The sequence below is a fragment of the Ursus arctos genome, unplaced genomic scaffold (genome assembly GCF_023065955.2).
Source record: "Ursus arctos isolate Adak ecotype North America unplaced genomic scaffold, UrsArc2.0 scaffold_31, whole genome shotgun sequence".
Lineage (NCBI taxonomy): Eukaryota > Metazoa > Chordata > Mammalia > Carnivora > Ursidae > Ursus > Ursus arctos.
This window is the reverse complement of record NW_026622997.1, coordinates 1,980,337-1,998,933: the sequence shown is the minus strand read 5'-3', so window position 1 is coordinate 1,998,933 and position 18,597 is coordinate 1,980,337. Positions and strand designations below refer to the sequence as shown.

General features: G+C 46.8%; 1 long non-coding RNA gene and 4 other non-coding genes across 5 annotated transcripts in view; 2 read left to right on the top strand and 3 right to left on the bottom strand.

The window, feature by feature from the left end:
* LOC123001720 (uncharacterized) overlaps window positions 1-17,912 on the bottom strand; it is a 58,689-nt gene extending 40,777 nt beyond the window's left edge. The window contains exons 1-2 of the long non-coding RNA XR_008956670.1: window positions 17,761-17,912; window positions 2,301-2,468 (exon numbers count right to left, since the gene is read on the bottom strand). This is a non-coding gene — a long non-coding RNA (uncharacterized LOC123001720). The remainder of the gene's footprint in view (window positions 1-2,300; window positions 2,469-17,760) is intronic.
* On the top strand, window positions 2,539-2,612 carry TRNAT-AGU (transfer RNA threonine (anticodon AGU)). The gene has a single exon. It is a non-coding gene; the product is annotated as a tRNA-Thr (tRNA).
* TRNAV-CAC (transfer RNA valine (anticodon CAC)) lies at window positions 3,978-4,050 on the bottom strand. The gene has a single exon. It is a non-coding gene; the product is annotated as a tRNA-Val (tRNA).
* On the top strand, window positions 10,849-10,920 carry TRNAM-CAU (transfer RNA methionine (anticodon CAU)). The gene has a single exon. It is a non-coding gene; the product is annotated as a tRNA-Met (tRNA).
* Window positions 16,363-16,434, bottom strand: TRNAQ-CUG (transfer RNA glutamine (anticodon CUG)). The gene has a single exon. It is a non-coding gene; the product is annotated as a tRNA-Gln (tRNA).
* Window positions 17,913-18,597: the final 685 nt, after the last annotated feature.

Below are 18,597 nucleotides of genomic sequence, written 5' to 3'. Positions count from 1 at the left end.
CCTGCTTTTGAATCTTCCCCCACCCTTGCTGCCCCTCAAATCCTACCCATGACAGAGGACACTCGGAAGGAAGTTAGTCACAGCATTGGGTGCGGTCTTGTGAAATTGGGAGAAACTTTGGTTTTCATTATTAGGCAGTGTAAATGCATCCTTTAGAATAGTATGCACATTTATTCTATAATAACAGAGAATGTGACCACAGAGCAAGACGGATGGAACTTAAAATTCTAACGCTATTGCAAAAGAGCTCTGCAAACAGACCACACCTCCTGTTTCAGCCGCTGTAGGAATGACGCTTCCCCTGGATACAACCAGGATGCTAGACATAAATATGTGAATAACTGTTTTCTGACACTTGCTGTCAGTGCAGGACCTTGGTCCCTGACGGAAGGGGAACAGACGCCATGAGTCTTCTAAAGGTTTTAGCTTGTTGCCTAAGAGGCAGTTTCTAGGCCTCTAGGCCGGTGGGATTTCCGAGCCAGGCAGGGTCGCTAAACTGGGGGCACAAAGATCACATTTCAGGGAGGCCAATGCAGTTAGCATATTTGGAACAGGATGCCAGAGAGGAGAAACCTGCACAGAGAGACACAGAAAGAGAGAGAGCCCAGTGTTGGCAGAGGGGCTTTGTGGCCCCTTCCGTGGAATACTGGTTCATGTCAGTGGGGTTAAAACTCTGCAAGGCTGGAGGAAAAGCCCTTGGATAAAAGTAAGCTGCATATAAAGTGCCTGAATTAGCTCCCAGCAGCTGTCCTGAAGGGACATCGTAACTTACGGGGCATCAGGGGGAGTCTGTACAAAGGCAGAACCTTAGGTTTGGACCCTCCCTAATGAGGTTTATAGGTCAGCCACAGGTGGGGCACACGGACCCCAAAGAAAACGTTACCTGAGCTTGGAAGAAAAGGGGTTCTTAATGGAGGAGCAGAGAATTTACAAACACTATTGCCGGCAGTATTATGGGATGTAGACAACAAACTCCGAGCTGGCTAATTTAGCTAAAGAGATTTCCGGTCCGGATGGTGACGGCTTGCTTAGCCTTTCTTGCTGTTTATAGTAAAATGTGAGATGAGAGATTGAAGTTCAGGGAAGGACTGTTAAATACAAATGAGCCGGAGCTCACAAGGGTTTGAAAGAAAAGCTGTTTCTTATTCCGAAGCCGCTCCAGATGAAAACCGATGCTAAAACGAAGATAGGGCTTTCAGGCAAACATCAAGTCCAGAGCGCTGTCAGAAGCCAAACGTGTGACTGTGAAATCTTGTGTTGGCACTCCCAAGTGAGTTAAGGCGAGCTCTAGGCAGAACAACAAGCCTCTAAGGATCCTCAGGACATGCCCTACGCAGCCCCTCCACGAAACCGCAAATCTCAGGGGTGTGGCCCACCAGCAGCTTCATAGGAAGCCAAGGTAAACAAGGGCTTATTTTCATCAGGTTCGAGAATGCCGTTTTTGTTTAATACAGAGGTTGGAAAACTTTTTCTTCAATGGGCCAGACAGTAAATATTTTAGGCTTTGTGGACCATACAGCGTCTGTCAAAATGACTCACATCTGCTGTTGTAGCAGGAAAGCAGCCACAGATAATATGAAACGAGTAAGTACTGCTGTGTTCCAATAAAACTATAAAAACAGGTAGCTGGCCAGGTATGGCCTGTGGGTCATCGTTTGCCGACTCCAAGTCTAAAGGACTATGCTCCAGCAACGCTCGTGACATCACAGGTATGTCAAGAGCACGGTGGCTGAACACTGACGGCTTGAGCTAAAAGGGTAGAGGACAGCACAAAATGAAAAGAGGACCCTGAACCTTCCAGATTGTGATGGGAAGGAAGTGGGCTAAGAAGACGACTCAGTAAGTCAGAGAAGTGTCGTATGAACAGGATGGGTGATTCAGAGGGTGAAGCCAAGGGTCCAGGAGGACAATTCCCAGACAGCATGACTGAGTCCCAATCAAGTGGCATCACGTGCCCACTGGCTTCTACAATTGCTGTGGACCAGCGTGTCCCCTGCTTTCGTTCTCTTTGAACGGGAGTGTGTATAGAGCTTATCCTCTGCCTCCTGTGCCTGTCCGGGAAGACAGGTGATTTGTATGCTAGGTCCACAGATGTTCAAGTTACAAAGGATTCTACTTCCCACCTGAGGAACTTCGTCTGAGCCTTCACCTGATTTAGATGATGCCATCCTGGACTTCACCTTGATGTTACAAAGGAATCAGACTGGGAGGGTGGAGTGTATTTTGGCATGTAGGAGAGACAGAATCGCTGGAGGTCAAAAGTTAGGGGGACGTATGGATAAAATCCTAATATCACTCACCCACAGAGTTGGACAGGCAGGCTAACTGCTGGTCCTGAGGGATGTGATGGGTCTCAGAACCATGCAAGACTGGATTCTCAATAGGGTTCTCTTTCCACAGAGGAAGCGTTCTTCTTTGGTTCTGACTGGGGTCCAGGTTCACTTTCTTGCTAAATCCTAGAGAAATTGCTGAAATAAGAACACAGATAAAGGTGTGGAATTTTTAAAACAATACGTGACAACAATACCTGGACTATAAGGCTCTGTGGCTTAGCTGGTTAAAGCGCCTGTCTAGTAAACAGGAGATCCTGGGTTCAAATCCCAGCGGGGCCTTTCCTTTCGTGCTTTTATGAAAACTTGGATTTATAGCTGATTGAAGCCTCAGACAACCAGTCAACCTGCCTGAGGTACTTTGTATAAGAGTTAGAGAATTTGTCACCATGAATTAGCAACGTCTATGCTATGAACTAGACTTGAGCTAGTTTCCTAATTTTAAACTTGTAGCTACTACACTCCACATTTCCTAAGAAACGCGCAGTCTCCCTTCACATTCTGCTTTGAATATAATTCAAAAAGAAGACAAGAAAAAAAGAGATAAAATGTGCATATTGTATAAACTGAGTGCTATGATAACGATCCCTCCTTCTCCCATGATCCTGCATGATCACTGAATGCTTGGAAAGTAGAGCAACCGGATGGAATCTTGAAAGAGTAAGAATGATTAGTGATGACATGAACCGAAACAAAACAGAGTGGAAGACAAGAAAGCTATAGCGAGGTGGGAGGCAAGCGAGACCTGAAGGACTCAGATGAAAATAAAAGGCTGGAAAAATCCGTCAAACCCTAGAATCAAGTTTTATATGTTCTAGTGGATCTTTTTCTTTTGATATCCTAGGGCGTGTCTTCAAGTATATTCTACAAGTCATGCCCTCACCCGCAGTAACGCGCACTTTTCTTGTCAATCAGACGGTGGCCTTGTTCTTAGCTTCTTGCTCCTCCCTGTCAAGAACGCTGAACTCGGATGATTGCTCCTTTAGTGTGTTTTGGGAGCTTTTGCTCCATTTGTGAGGTTTTGGGAGAACTTGTTACATTACTTATGTTCCCAGTGCAAAATGAGAACGCAGGACTTTTTGTTTAAAAGTTACTGAGATTTCCCAACCAGCCATCGCAGAACATTAAATCAAGAGTCTGGCCTGGCGCGAACGCGCGGGTGGCGAGCACGAAGCCAGCCCTCTCTGGGAGTGCGATTTTTTTGCCCAAAGACTGGATTTTAAAGGACATCTAAAAGTGGAATGGAATCCCAAGTGACGGTCCACGATATCAAGTACTTTTAGAGGACAGCTTGAAGGTACTGACGTGGGAATGTTACACCGTATAAACAAAAACTGTGAAAAAAACTTGGTTGAAGCGTTTTCTGTCCAACAATATTTTTCTGGCTCATGTTCTTTTCTCAAACGACTCCTCGTTCCAGGTCCCATTAAACGCCACCTGGCCTTGGCGACAGGGTACACAGGCACCCCGGCCGGGCGCATCCCGGTGACTGTCTAACTTGGGCTGTGCTCCACACAGTGCGGCCGTGCGCCGGATACCATCGCTAGGTTTGAATAGGACGCTGGGTCGGAAAGGGTCGGAGGTGTCCATGAAACGCGCGGTCTAACTGTGAAGGAGAAAGAAAAACTACCCCCCACGGAGCAAGCGTGTTTCCGCCCGGTTTCGAACCGGGGACCTTTCGCGTGTGAGGCGAACGTGATAACCACTACACTACGGAAACTCCTCTGTGCGCAAGGGCGCGCTCGGAGCTCTCTCGTAGGCTTCCTGCCTTCCCCCGCGCTGGTTCCCAAAACCCTGGGGTCTTCTCTCTGCTCAGGTCCGTTACGGAGTCACTGTCCGCAGCTGCATTTTAAACTTGATCCAAAAATCAAGCAGCACGCCGAGGTGAGGAGGTACCCAACTCCCAGGTAGTTGGAAGTATTCAAGGTCTGTGAGTCTTCTGCGAGAGCCAGGACGAGCATCGGAATACTCTCGAACATCTCGGCGCTGACAAGCTTGCACTGCACTCGCGCACCCCTCGGAATGCCTCTCCACCCGCTCACCCAGCGTGGGAATGATTGCCAAACCCTGAAGGCTCTGCCTGCTCGCTGCGACGCCTGGTAGCTGCTCTCCGTCTCCGCGCAGCTCCCGGGCAGGGCTCTCCGTCTACTCCCCGCCTCGCTTGAAAGGCAGGACTTCACTTCTTCATAAAATTCCGCAAACAGAAACCATTTTTCTTTTCTAATATATGTACTTATTATTTTTTATTAGAGTTTGTAAAAAGCTGTTTCAGGTTCACAGCAAAACTGAGTACAAGGTACATTTACTGAGTTCTTATCACGGAAGGAAGTTGGATTTTGTTGAATGCTTTTTCTACCTCTTTTGATCTGATCATGTACTTTTTCTCTCTTAGCCTGTCGGTGTGATGGATTCCGTTAAGTGGTTTTGAATGTTGAACCAGCCTTGCACGCCTGGAAGAAATCCCACTCTGTCGTGGGATATCTTTTCATATGCCGTTGGAATAAATTTGCTATTATTTTGCTGAGGATTTTTGCATCTGGGTTCATAAGAGATGATGGTCTGTGGTCGTCTTTTCCTGTAATGTCTTTGATACTGGTATTAGGGTAAAGCTGGCCTCATAGAATTTTTGAAATACTCCCTCTGCTTCTGTCTTTTGAAAGAGATCACAGAGAATTGGTATAATGTGTTCCTTAAATGTTTGGCAGAATTCACCATGAGCTTATCTGGGCCTGAAATTTCTGTTTTGGAATGTTATTAATTATTGATTCAATTTTTAAAATACATATAGGCCTATTCAGATTATTTCTTCCTTCTTGTGTGAGTTTTGGCAAATTTTGTCTTCACAATTTCAATTGGTCCATTTCATCTAGGTTATCCAAACTGTGGGCATAAAGGTTGTTCGTAATAGTCCTTTATTATCCTTTTAAAATGAGTAGGATCTGTAGTGATGTCCCCTCTTTCAATTCTGATATCACTAATTTGTGCCCTCTCCCTTTTTTCTTAGTTAGCCTGGTGAGAGGTTGATTGATTTCATTGATTTTATTGATCTTTTCAAAGAATCAGCTTTTGGTTTCATTGATTTCCTGTTTCTAATTTCTGCTCTTTTATTTATTTTTTTCTGCTTATTTTGGATAATTAGGTTTTCTTTTTCTACTTTCCTAGGATGGAAGCTTAGATGATTCATTTCAGATCTTTCTTTTCAAATATATGCATTCAATGCTAGAAATTTCCCTATAAGCATTTCTTCCACTGTATCCAAAAAAATTTGATAAGTTGTATTTTTATTGTCCTTTAATTTGAAATATTTTAAAATTTCTCCTGAGAATTTTTCTTTGATCCATATGTTATTTAGAAGTGTGTAGTTTAGTCTCCAGGTATTTGGGGATTTTCCTGCCATCTCTCTGTTATTGATTGCTACTTTAATTCCATTGTGGTCTGAGAGCAGACATGTATGATTTCAATTCTTTTAAATGTGTTAAGGTGTGTCTTATGGCCCAGAATGTGGTCTATCTTGGTGAATGTTCCATGTGAGTTTAAGAATGTGTGTTCTGCTGTTGTTGGATAAGCTGTCTGGAGATGTTGATTTCATCAAGGGAAAATTGAACCCCTTATCATTCTGTAATGTTCTTTTCTATCCCTGATAATTTTCCTTGTTCTGAAGTCTGCTCTGTCTGAAATTAATATAGTTACTTCTGCTTTGTCTTTACTAGTGTTAGTATGGTATGCCGTTCTCCGTTCATTGACCTTCAGTCTATGAGTCTTTATGTTTAAAGTGGATTTTTCATAGACAACATATACTTTAGTCTTGTTTCTCAGTCCCTTCTGACAATCTCTGTCTTTTAATTGGTGCATTAGACCATTGACATTTAAACTGATTTCTGATAGAATTGGATTAATATTTTCCATAGTTGTTACAATTTTCTATTTGTTGCCTTTGTTTTTCGTTCCTGTTTTTGTCTTTGTCTACTCTTTTTCTGTCTTTTGTGGTTTTAACTGAGCATTTTATATTATTTCACTTTCTCTCCTTTCTTAGCATATCAGCTGTACTTTTTTTTTTTTTTTTACTTTTTTTAGTGGTGGCCCTAGAGTTTGCAATATATATTTAGAACTAACCCAAGCCCACTTTCGAATAACACTGTGCCACTTCACAGATAGCGTGAATACCTTATAATAGCAAAATGATCCCAATTCCTTCCTCCTGTTCCATGTATCATTGTTGCCATTTGTTTTACTGATACATAAGCAAATTTATGTATACATACATACACATATACATACACAATCAAATATGGTGTTGGGATTATTATTCTGAACCACCTGTTATCAGTCAGATAAATTTAGAATAAGAAATACAAAAATTTTTATTTTACCTTCACTTATTCCTTCTCTGATGGTCTTTCTCACATAGATCCAAGTTTCTGATCTTTTATCATTTCCTTCTTCTAAAGAACTTCTTTTAACATTTCTTGCAAGACAGATCCACTGGCAGCAAATTCTCTCAATATTGTGTCTGGGAAAATCTTTCTTTCTTCTTCACTTTTTAGGGATAATTTCATAGAAAGCAGATGTCTAGATTGGTGGGTTTTTCTCTCGACACTAAATATTTCACCTCACTTTCCTTCCTTGCATGGTTTCTGAGAAGCTTTATCTTTCCTTCTCTGTAGGTAATTTTTTTCCCTCTAGCAGCTCTCAGGAATTTTTTTCTTTATCTTTGTTTTTCTGTAGTTTGAAAGTGATGCATCTGGGTATAATCTTTTTGGTATTTATTCTGGCTGGTGCTCTCTGGGCTTCCTGGATCTGTAATTTGGTGTCTGACGTTAATCTGGGAAATTTTTCAGTCATTATTGTTTCAAATATTTTTTCTGTTCTTTTCTGTTCAAATATCTTTTCTTTTCCATTATGCCTATGTAATGCCTTTCCAACTTATCACTGTTCTCGGATATTCTGTTCTCTTCTCTTTGGTCTTTTTTTTTTCCTTTGCTTTTCAGTTTTAGATGTTTCTACTAAGATATTCTCATGCTCAGAGATTCTTCACTCAGCCATGCCCAGTGTGCTAATAAGCCCGTCAGAGGTGTTCTTCATTTCTGTTACAGTGCTTTTGGTCCTTTCATAGAATTTCCCTCTCTCTGCTTATATTGCCCATGTTCTTGCATGTTGCCTACTTTACCCATGAGCACTCTTAGCACATTTACCATAGTTGTTTTAAATTCTGGGTCTCATAATTGCAGTGTCTCTGCCCTGGGTATGGCTCTGATGCTCACCCTGTCTCTTCAATTGTGTTTTCACTTTCTCTGGCTCATGCTTGATTTCTATCCTGCATGAAGCCAAGAACCCTCTTGGCTGGTCCTGTGGGACCCGTGTCTGGGTCCTCAGACCCATCCTGCCTGCATCATTCCCACGAGGCTCAAAGTCTGTTCCTGGTGAAGGGGTCTTACAGTGAGCTGGTCTCGTAGGCACAGTCTAATTACTTGACCAGTCTCGACCATCAACACCCCTCACCCCTCATGCCCTTTCTCCGGAGAACTTACTGAATCCAGAAACCGTAAATTAAATTTTTATTACTAAACAATATAGATGGGCAGATGCATATTGCTCAGAAACCACTGAGAGTCTCATGGTAATTCTTTCATTTAGTTAATTCATTCCATAGTGTTGCCAAGGGTCATTAATTTGTAGGTGAGAATGGCCGAGAACCACCCTAGCCATGCATGTATCTTTGATAAAACAGAAGTATTTTAAAGCCAATTTGACGACTTCTTGTTTCCCATCCTGCATATAAATTGTTTAGAAGTTGTCACTCCTGTCCTCATAATGAGAAAAAAGCTAAACAAACTGAAAACTAACAACTTTTCTTAGATCCATCAAAGAACTGAGGTCAACAGGGCAAACCGCTGCGTCCCGAATTGAGAGACAGGTGGCTGCCGAGCACCAGGGCTCGCTGGAGCCAACACCACGGAGGTCACTTCAACGACGAGTTGCTGGAGGCTCCCCGTGGACAAGCATGAAGTCAAAAACTGGTGGTGGCCCTGTCTTAGGGAGGTCCCCATACATTTGAGTTTACCTCTGGGAGTCCTACCAGGTTCTCCCAGTGAAGACTGGAGAACAAAATCTCCTCACGCTTGCCCTGGGGGAGGGCAACAGTGACCATTTAAAAATAGCCTGAAAGCATTCGGTTCTCCCTAACAAGGCCTGTGCGCAGGGGAAACTGTCCACCAGAGCCTAACAGACCTGGCAGGGGGTGGACACCCAGCTCCCAGCCTCCTCTAGCCTTCTGTGCTCACCCCAAGAGGGACAGGCGGCAAAAACTGAGCAGTGCTTGTGACGGTCCCAAAGGTCACAGCCTGAGGCTCAGGCTCACTGACCCACTGAGCCCTAGGCACAGAGTGCTTCCCCTCCGTCCCCTCACTCCTTGAATGACTACGGAAAGAACTGTACCTCGCAGACCTTACTTAAGACATCTCTAGGGAAAGCCAAACCCCACAGGGGAGGACAAGACAGGGCAGCAGAGAGACTTTAGCAAACCGAACACGGCATCCCTTCTAGCCAGGTAAGCCTAACAGCCCACACTGCAGGCCTACTGACCTCAGTTCCTTTCACCAGCGCTCGTGTTTGGCTTTCAAAAAAATGACAAGTCATGCTAAAAGACAAAAACATGATATTTAGAGACAGAGAAAGCCTGAGAATTAGATCTGTAGGGGAAATTTTTAGAGTCATCAGACCAGGAGTGTGAAACAACTATGATTGTTGTACCAAGGGCTATGATTCATGTACCAAGCTTTCAGGGGAGAGAATGTTTTTCTTTCCCCTCTTAGGGTCCCTGGTTGGGTCTGGAGATTAGACCCACAGAGACAGATGAACAGGAGGAATGCACACACATTTCTGTAAGTTTTACAGGGCGTGGAGCCTTCCTAAGGAAGGAAGACTGGAGAACAGGGCTAAAGCCTAGGGCTTTTATGTGGGGTTCGATGAAGAAGGCGGAACACCTCGTCTGGAGGGGAGCAAGGATAAGAGTCACGGCTGACTTCTCAGGAACCATGCAAGCATGAAGAGTGGAGTAAAGTATTTAAAGGGTTGAGAGAAACAACTACCAGTGTGGAATTCTGTTACAGTGAAGCTAACCTTCAATGTGCAGAAGAAAGAGACTTGGTCAGATGAGCCAGAGTAGAAGGAATACATTGTCATAGATGGGCCTTGCAGGAAAGGTGAAAAAGAAGTACTTCACAGAGAAGGCAGACGATGAAGTCTGCAGGGACTATGGAAGAACACTGCAGAAGGAGCACAGGAAGGAGATAGTGTCCAGGTCCCAGGGAGAGCTGCAGGGACCATGTGGGCCTCGGGGAGCAGAGGCTGGGGAACAAGGTAAGCTGCTGAATCTCACCCCTAGACAGTAAGTGCCAGGCCCCCAAGTCTGGGGGTCACAGGTCACCTCCGAGGTGGGCCTGGATCTGTTTTGCTGAGGATCCATCTTGTGCACGGGAATCCTTCATCTTTCTCCTGTTCTGCAATGTATTCCTAACCTCAGGCTGTCAGCCTGTTTCTTCAAGAAGGAAAAAACTCGAAAAGAATGGCTGGAGCGAAGGGTGGCAGAATTAGGCCACCCCCAAATCTGCCACTTTGGCATGAGGATTCTTTTGAGCTGAAGGCACCAGAGAAGAACCAGGTGCAAGAAAATCTCTCTGCCCTCCCTCCTACCCCCATGGGCCTCAACGCGGGACAGAAGTTTACAAAGGGGCCCATCCTCCCCTCTCCACGGGGCAAGACAAAAGTTAATCCCCAGGACAGCTCTAGACCCTTCTGATGGAGAAGGCACAAACTCGAGTCTGTGTGACACACCTACCCTTGCGTCCTGTGCTTGTCCCGGTCACCTCCCCGTGACTGGCCTCCCCCACACGTTTCTCTCTTTTGTCCTTAGCAGACGGTGGTACTGGAGTCCTTCCAGCCCACCTCTGGGAGGGGCTCCTTTCCCCCTGCGTCTCTTCCAGGCACGCAGGGGGTACACATGTTAATAAACGTGTGTTTCTTTTGCTGCTCTCTTGTTACAGAGTTCCCAGCCAAGGGCTTCCAAGGGTAGAGAGAACATGATTTTCCCTCCCCTACCGGAGTAACAGTAACGGACACCCTATGTGTCCTGGGGCTGGTCCACAAGTCCTCCGTGAAGGCACCTGAAAAGGCAGGTGCAGGAGCTGGTGACTGGGCAGAGGAAGGCTGTGCAGGGGCCGCGGGTGCCAGGGGCTGGAGGGCACGGGCCACGGGCTCGGCCTTGACTCTAAGCCCAAGGCAGAGGCAGAAACCGCAAGAACCCCGGGGCGGAAGCTAGGCTTCTGCGCACCTCCTCCCGTCGGGCTGGGCCCAGAGCAGCTCCCCCAGTTGAAGCCGGCTTCCCGGAGGAGGTGGTCCTGCAGAGGCCAGGCGGGAGCCGGGGGGCAGGAGAGGGAGAAATAAGGGAGATGTAAAACAGGCTGGCGAGGGGGCTGATCCTTCCCATGATAAATAATAAGAGCAAACTCTCTCACTGTGGAGCAGAGTGGCGCAGCGGAAGCGTGCTGGGCCCATAACCCAGAGGTCGATGGATCGAAACCATCCTCTGCTAGCCCTTTTTTTGATCCCTTGTGCCTGGAGGGAGAGGGCCTCAGAAAGTAAGTGCATGCCCCTTACTAAAATTCACCTCTGACATTACATCTGATTTCTAGAAATGCAGTATTTTCCTCCCTTCTCTCCAAATGATTACATAATTCCTTTCTTGCTCATTTCAAAGTAGAGGTAGATCTTACCTCTAGAAAAGAGAATTTTGCTCCCAACAGGTTAACCCACCTTCCAGGGAATAGAATCTACTTTTAGGTGGCACATGACTTTACATTTCCGTGCACATTTTCTTACACTTAAAGGAAAAACATTACTTCTGCCCGAGACCATTGGTTACCGTAAATCTATATTGCCTTTTTTTACTTGGGGGTGGGGGAGTTTTCTGCTTCTTTCATTCTTTTGTCTATGTCTATGCATGATTTTATTACATCCATTTCAAGTTGATGGCAATGGGCTGCAAATTCTTCTCTAAAGCAATTTATGTGCAGTCCCCGGGAAGATGTCTTTTATAGCCTCTCCTTGTCCATACCCACAGACACTGGATTCTTGGGAATGTTATGGGAAAAGCAAGAAGCAAAGAAGTTAAATATGAAATGGTAGAAAACATTGGAATACATGAAATTGAAGCATTTTGTGCATCAAATTCCATGGACAAACAAGGAAGAAAAATAGTAGTCTTTCTGATATATTTGCAGAAGAAACTGAGAGAAAATTACTAATTGAAATACTTTTAATGAGTGCCTAGAGTGTGGCAGGAAAATATAAACTCTTCTAAACAATGGAAATTCACAGAGCAAGATATCAAAAACAAAAATATTAATACAAATGTGTACGCAGTAGACCCGTTTTGTTCCCTCAGTTTAGGGGTGAAGATTCCTGTTTGGCAGGACCAACCATCTTCAATTTATTTTGCTTGCTTACCCCCTAAAAGCATTTTAACTAACTTTCAATGTCCAGGCAGAGGAGATTGGTTGAAGAAACAGTGACATATGGACTCAAAGAGAAGCACCATGCAGCTACGAAAATGACATAGACTGATTTCCAGGAGATATTGTTAAGGGGGGGGGGTACAGATGAACATTATACTATGCTACCCTTTTTTAAGAAAGAAGGGGAGTTAGGAAAACCTACACGTACAGTATTGTTCACAGACAACCAGTGAAGCTGTTTTTCTTAGAGGGTAGTAGGGGGAAATTGAGTCCGGGAAGAATTTCTCTGAGTATACTTTTTGGCAAACTTTTTCCTCTTGAAAGTATGTGAATGTTCTACATTTTCAAAAATTAGTATTAAACCAGCAAGGATGGGAAGTGAAGGAAAGAAAAACAAAGCTGAAAGCAAATGAACTGAATTCTATTCCATCATCATAAAGATATGGAAGGGAAAAGAACATAATTTGTGAGCATGCCTCCCGAGGGTACACTGTTACTCTTAGCCAGGGGGTGGGAGGTCGGGGGGAACTGCAAACAACTCTTCAACTCTCTTTAGTAGAGGGTTTTTGGTAGTGGAGGGCCAAAAGCACTCTGAAACTACTGTAGGTACACAAGAAGCAGGTGAGTCAGCACTCCAACGGGCTGGAGCTAGGGGTCGCAGTGTGGAAGGAGGGACATATACAAATATGGAATGAGGGAATGCAAGAAAGCATACTGCAGAGACAGATTGGAGTTGGAGGTATCGTTGTGAGCTCATGATTCATAAAACATGTACATATGTGTATCTGCACATATATGCATGTAAGAATATAGGAATATATGTATATATATGTGCACAGGAATCCACATGCATTTCCTAGATCTTTCCATTAAAAGGACTAAGAAGCAGACATCATAGAAGCAATTAGTACACTAAGCTCCCAAATGCTGGTTTCTAATCCTTTTTCCTACTGAAAGATACCCGGGCATCTCTGGGAAACACCTGACTTCAGGGGGTGGGGGGCAGGGTAGATGGGAGTCAAGTCTGCAATGGTTGGTTATGCCAGAAAGTAAGAAAGTACAAGAAAGCTTACACGCATGACAGTGGTATGTTCCAAGGACACAGAAGCCAGCTTGAAGGGGCTTCCCCTGGCTAAATATGGGTAAATTTCAACACCAGTATAGTTAAGGGCAATAATGAAGCATAAACCATTGGGGGGTGGGGGAGATTCCATGAATTCACATTGATGAGTGATATTTAATTAACGGAGAAAAGGGAGGACTCTTGCTTAAAATAGAATATGGAGTGCAGACTGGTAAACAAGGAGAGAATTCTCTGAGGAGCCTTTACACTTGGGTGGTGCTGCCCCAACCAACGTGCTGCTGCACGTGGGCCTTCCAAGTGCCAGCGATGGTCACATTCTCTCCTCCTCACGGTGCTCATCTTCAGTTTGCCCACCGGACTCTTTAGCTCCCCACTCTGCTGTCACTCCTTTGCCTTCGTTCCCTGCCTGCAAGCTTCCCACGTGGGGACCAGTCCTGAGGCCTGGTTCTCCGCAGAGTCCCCACTGCCCAGCACCGGCCTGGGTCAGCATGGGAGTTCATAAACTCATGCCTGGAGCAGGACCTGGCATTTACCCTGACTTGACCCTCCCCAGAACCCCACGGCTCACTTTCACCTTTGGTCCCAAATCTGCTCTGTCTGTTCCCAGATGTCTTTGAGGTCTTTCTTCACCGACCCCAAAGTAGAAGTCTCTGAGAAGGCACAGAAAGGGGAGACCTGGACCACTGTCTGCATGGTAACGACTGCATTCATCGGGAGAACGAGCTTCCAGTCCATGCTACTCTCGGCCGTTGGCTTAAAGAGAAGGAACCACACTCGTCCTTCCTAACTTCGCGACATACACTCAGCTGCGAGCTGCAGAGGCTCCATACTTTGAAGGAGTCACCGTTTGTGGAAGTAGATGGAACATTCCCGGAGCTCACCCACAGGAAGCGAGGATTCACACTGAAGCTGCTCAGCATTCTCCAGCCGTGTCATTCCTGAGGCTCCAGGTCAGACGTACCCGGCTCAGAAGGAAGCTTCTCAGTTTTCCGACACGGAGCACCTGCTTTGATTCATGCATATTATAAAAACCTCAGGGCGAATCCAGGATTTGAAACTGCCACCCAGTCCGCAAGTCTCTAGTGGTGCCGCCGCAGAGAAGCGTGGTGCTGTTACCGTGCTTCGGACAGTTTCAGGCCTGAAAAGCAGTCCTTCCCTGCAGCTCAGAAAGCGCACAGACACAATACGTCAGCTTACTTCACGGGTAGGCAGGGAAGAGAATAAGGAAAAAAATCGAGGCTCGTGGTAGAAATAGAGAAGGAATAGGGAATCGTGGAAGAGAGAAACATAGGAGGGTCACAGACGGCCCTTGAGGTGTGGATCACGAAAATCAAAAGATGTCCCTCAGAGATGGAGCCCTTGGCTTGATTTGTGCAGACTATGAGCTGTATCATATTCCAAATATCAAACAAATGCTGAAGCCCTTTTATGACCTATGGATCCTTCAAAGCCTGCCAGGTTCACCCAGGAAGCTAAACAGAGATTGAAAGCACTGGAATCCAGCCCCCCAGTCTCTCCTCCAGACTAACTAGTTCATACGTATGCTCGCCAGCAGCCTCACTTGTCCTCAGTTCTTTACCAGAAGCTGGAAATTACAAAATGAAACATTATCGGAATCGCCAGCCTCCCCCTTTTATCTTCTTATTCCCCTGTACCTGAAAATTTCAAATACTCTAAGGGGAAGAATGCTGCAAGGGAATTAAAATGCATTAAAAGAGAATCTAATCAGAAAATTTTAGCATTGTCAGAAGTATACATGGGGGAAATAGATAAATTAAGAAATGGATACAAGGATAGATGGCAGTTAACATATGGCAAAGTTAGTATTTCAAGTCAGCAGGTAAAGGCGACTTTAAAATAAATTCTGATGGCACAACTAACTTGCCTATGGCGGAAAACAAAGGTGGACGTTTACCTCTCAACCGTGTAAAAAATCCAGTTCCAGATAGATTCATGATTTCAATACAAAATATCAGCTAACCAAACGCGTAGTTGCAATTAATAAGAGAACTCAGAGAAAACTTACTGGAAACTGTCGCATATTTGAGCAACGAGGCTTAATATAAATACTCTTCAATGAAAGCTTAGAAAATCATAATAAACCGTCCTAAATCAAACCACCTTAAATCAAATGTACACAAACAAAAGGAAAAAATCCGTCTGAAAATGAGAAATGAACCAGTCTGATGGAGGTGATAGAGGGGGCTGCTTTGGCCCATCACTTCATTGTTTTAACCAAGAACAGTGTCCTCAAGCAATTTTAATTCCTTGGAGTCTTTATGAATTTCCACAGTAATTTTGTGTTCTCACATATTGCTTTCCAGCGGTCTTCTAAAAGGTTTCCTCATAAATTTAAGTCACTCTGAAGAATGTATCTGCTAGCATATGGTAAAATGTGGACATGAAGAAAGAGTCCAATCAATGATTGGATTTTGGCCATTGGAAACTAAAAGCTCTAACAATTTGATATGCACTAGCATTCTCTAAAAACATACTTGGTGAAATAAGTAGGACAGAGAGAGACAAATACCAATACCATATGACCATTTGTATGTGGAATCTAAAACAAGAACAAACAAAAGAACTAATAGATACAGAGAACCAACTAGTGGCTACGGAGGCAGAAGGTGGCAAGACAGAACAGGGTCAATAGGTACAAACTTCCCGTTACAAGAGAGATCAGTCCCGGGGAGGTAATGCACATCACGGTAACTGTCATAGATAACACTGTATTGCATATCTGAAAGTTGCTAAGAGAGGAGATCTGAAAAGTTCTCATCACAAGTAAAAAAAAAAAAAAGTAACTATGTACAGTATTGGACGTTAACTAGATTTATTGCAGTGATCACTTCACAATATATATAAATATCAAATCATTATATGGTACACCCAAAACTAGTGTTATATATTAATTATACCTCAATTAAAAAAAATATGGCAGTTTAAAAAATGTTTAAAAAAATTCATGAATTCTTTCTTTTAAAAGTATTTCTATTCTATAACTGTCACAGAATTATATCCCAAGATATTGCATTTTTATGCTTAAAGGCTGTGATTAATTACCCTATCACACTAGTCTAAAACAGAAAAACATAAAAATTGAGGTATGATTTTTAGTTATTTCAAGTGTTTCTAAGTCTTTCTATTTTAAGTGTTTTTCTTCCAGTTTGAGTTGTCTTTAAATTTAACAGTATGCAATCAATAAAAAGTAAATATGTAATTTTTCATAAGTATACAGTATATGAAAAAGAAAACTGTATTGGAACTTAATGAAAGGGTTGGGATTCCGCGCCCGCCCCCCTTCCCCCCGCCATTTAGGTCAGGTATCTGTGGATGACAATTTCTAGGGCTAGAATGGAAAGGTTTTGGTAAAGGTAGTAAAATGATCAGTAGTTTACAGAAAGGAGCTAGGAATGGAATTAAAAGATTTACACTGAGGTCCCACCGAGATTTGAACTCGGATCGCTGGATTCAGAGTCCAGAGTGCTGACCATTACACCATGGGGCCCACCTGCTTGTGGTGTTTTCTAACGCTTAGATGACAGTTTTTCCTCCCCCAGGTCTCCTGACCTTCCTGTCTAAAAGGTCCATACCAGCGCGCTACGCTTTTCCTCCTCTGGGATGATGTGACGGTTACCTGTTGCACACCTTCGACACCAGAGTCTTACTGAGCAACGCTGACGTCAGACGCCAGGAATCCTCCCCTCACCCCCGAATTTCCTCCCCGAGGTTCGGGAACTGGGTGCCGGGCCCCCGCTTCTCCGCTGAAGCAGGTGAGGCCGTGGCGGAGCCCGAACCTTCCTCCCCGAGGCGCAGGCTCTGTGACAGGTGTTTCGTAGTGTTATCCCCCCCCAGGCTCAGGGCACCCTGAGGTGGGACCACTGTCGCTACTTTACTGGGGAGACACCTGAGGGCCCCCCTCTGCTTTCTCGATTCTGTTCCCTCCGCGAACAACCGTCCTAACTGAGGAGGAAGCCGGAGCCTGCGGACGCCCTGCGGGTCTCACCAAAGCCCCTGGCACAGCGACCCTCCTCCCGCACCTGTAGGCGGCGCTGGGGACCAGGACGGTCGCTGGGGCACCTGGGGGGGGGGGGGGCTGGGGACCAGGAGGGTCGCTGGGGCACCTGTTGGGGGGGGCTGGGGAGCAGGCGGGAGGAGGGTCGCTGGGGCACCTGTGAGGGGGGCTGGGGACCAGGAGGGTCGGTGGGACACCTGTGAGGGGGGGCTGGGGACCAGGCGGGAGGAGGGTCAGTGGGACACCCGTGGGGGGGGGCTGGGGAGCAGGCGGGAGGAGGGTCGCTGGGGCACCCGTGCGGGGGGGCTGGGGACCAGGAGGGTCGGTGGGACACCCGTGAGGGGGGGCTGGGGACGAGGCGGGAGGAGGGTCAGTGGGACACCCGTGGGGGGGGGGCTGGGGAGCAGGAGGGAGGAGGGTCGCTGGGGCACCCGTGCGGGGGGGCTGGGGACCAGGAGGGTCGCTGGGGCACCCGTGAGGGGGGGCTGGGGACGAGGCGGGAGGAGGGTCGCTGGGGCACCCGTGAGGGGGGCTGGGGACGAGGCGGGAGGAGGGTCCCCGCGGCCCTGGGGCACCTCGGGTCGGGGTGGGGGCCCTCAGAAGCGCTCCCGCACCAGCCCCGCGCCCTCGCGTCCTCCTCCCCGACGGAAAGCCGGCGCAGGGGAGGTCCCCCGAACTCACGCGAAGGCTCTGCGCCACCTGCCGCGCGCGTTGCCCGCACCCGCGTCGGCGCCCTCTGTCTGACCCACGCGGCCTCGGAGAATGCGCGCGCGCTTGTGGGGGGGGCACGTCTGGTAGAAAGCGGAGTGGCGTCCTGACCTGGCACCTGAGGGGGCTACGTGGGGGCCTGCCGCCCGCTCGGGGCGCGACGGCGCTCGGCGGAGGAGCGAGGGCCGCGGCCATTTCCTCAGCTGCGCGGGTTGTCCAGGTGCCTCCCGGGACTCGGGGCCGCGGCTGCGGGACCGCCGGGTGGAAAGGCCGTTTCCGGCGTGCGCGGGGTGGGGGCTGCCCCGCCGGGTTGCAGGGCTTCGCGGAGCCGCGCTTCGAGGGCGGCGCGCCCTCTGGTGGAGGGGCGGTAACGCGCAGCAAAGCGAAGCGAAACCAAAGAGCCCCCAGCACCCCAAACAGGGGCACCCCAACCCCACAACACGCTACTCTCCCAGTGAACACCGGGCTTCTTGAGGGATTCCCTTGCAAAGCGACTTCTGCAGGGTGGCTCTTACGGGACAATTGGGTCTTTTCTGGAAAGCTGGGCTGGGAATTTTCCTCAAGCTAGAACGGGTGGAGGATGGTCAAGGTCGGTTCGTTGTTGCACGGAAGTGGTAGGAGATCCTCAGGAGAGAGGGTAAAAGTCCTCCACAGGTGAGCCCCCACCCTCAGAACCTGGCAGAGATAAGGAAAAGGGCCTCACAAAGGAAATACTTTTAAACCTGCACTGAGAAATCTTCTCATTCCTTGACAAAACTAGGCAGATGAACACTCGTTTGATCCCATTTTTCCGAGGCCAAAGGGAAAAACAGGTCCAATGGCCTTGACCCTGCGGGGTTCAGAAGGTGCCCCTGACTTGAGCAGCAGCGGCTCTCCGTTTAGCAGACAACATAGCTGTGCTGCTCCTGGGCCACCTGCTGTCTCCTTCCCCCCTCAGCGGGCTGCGAT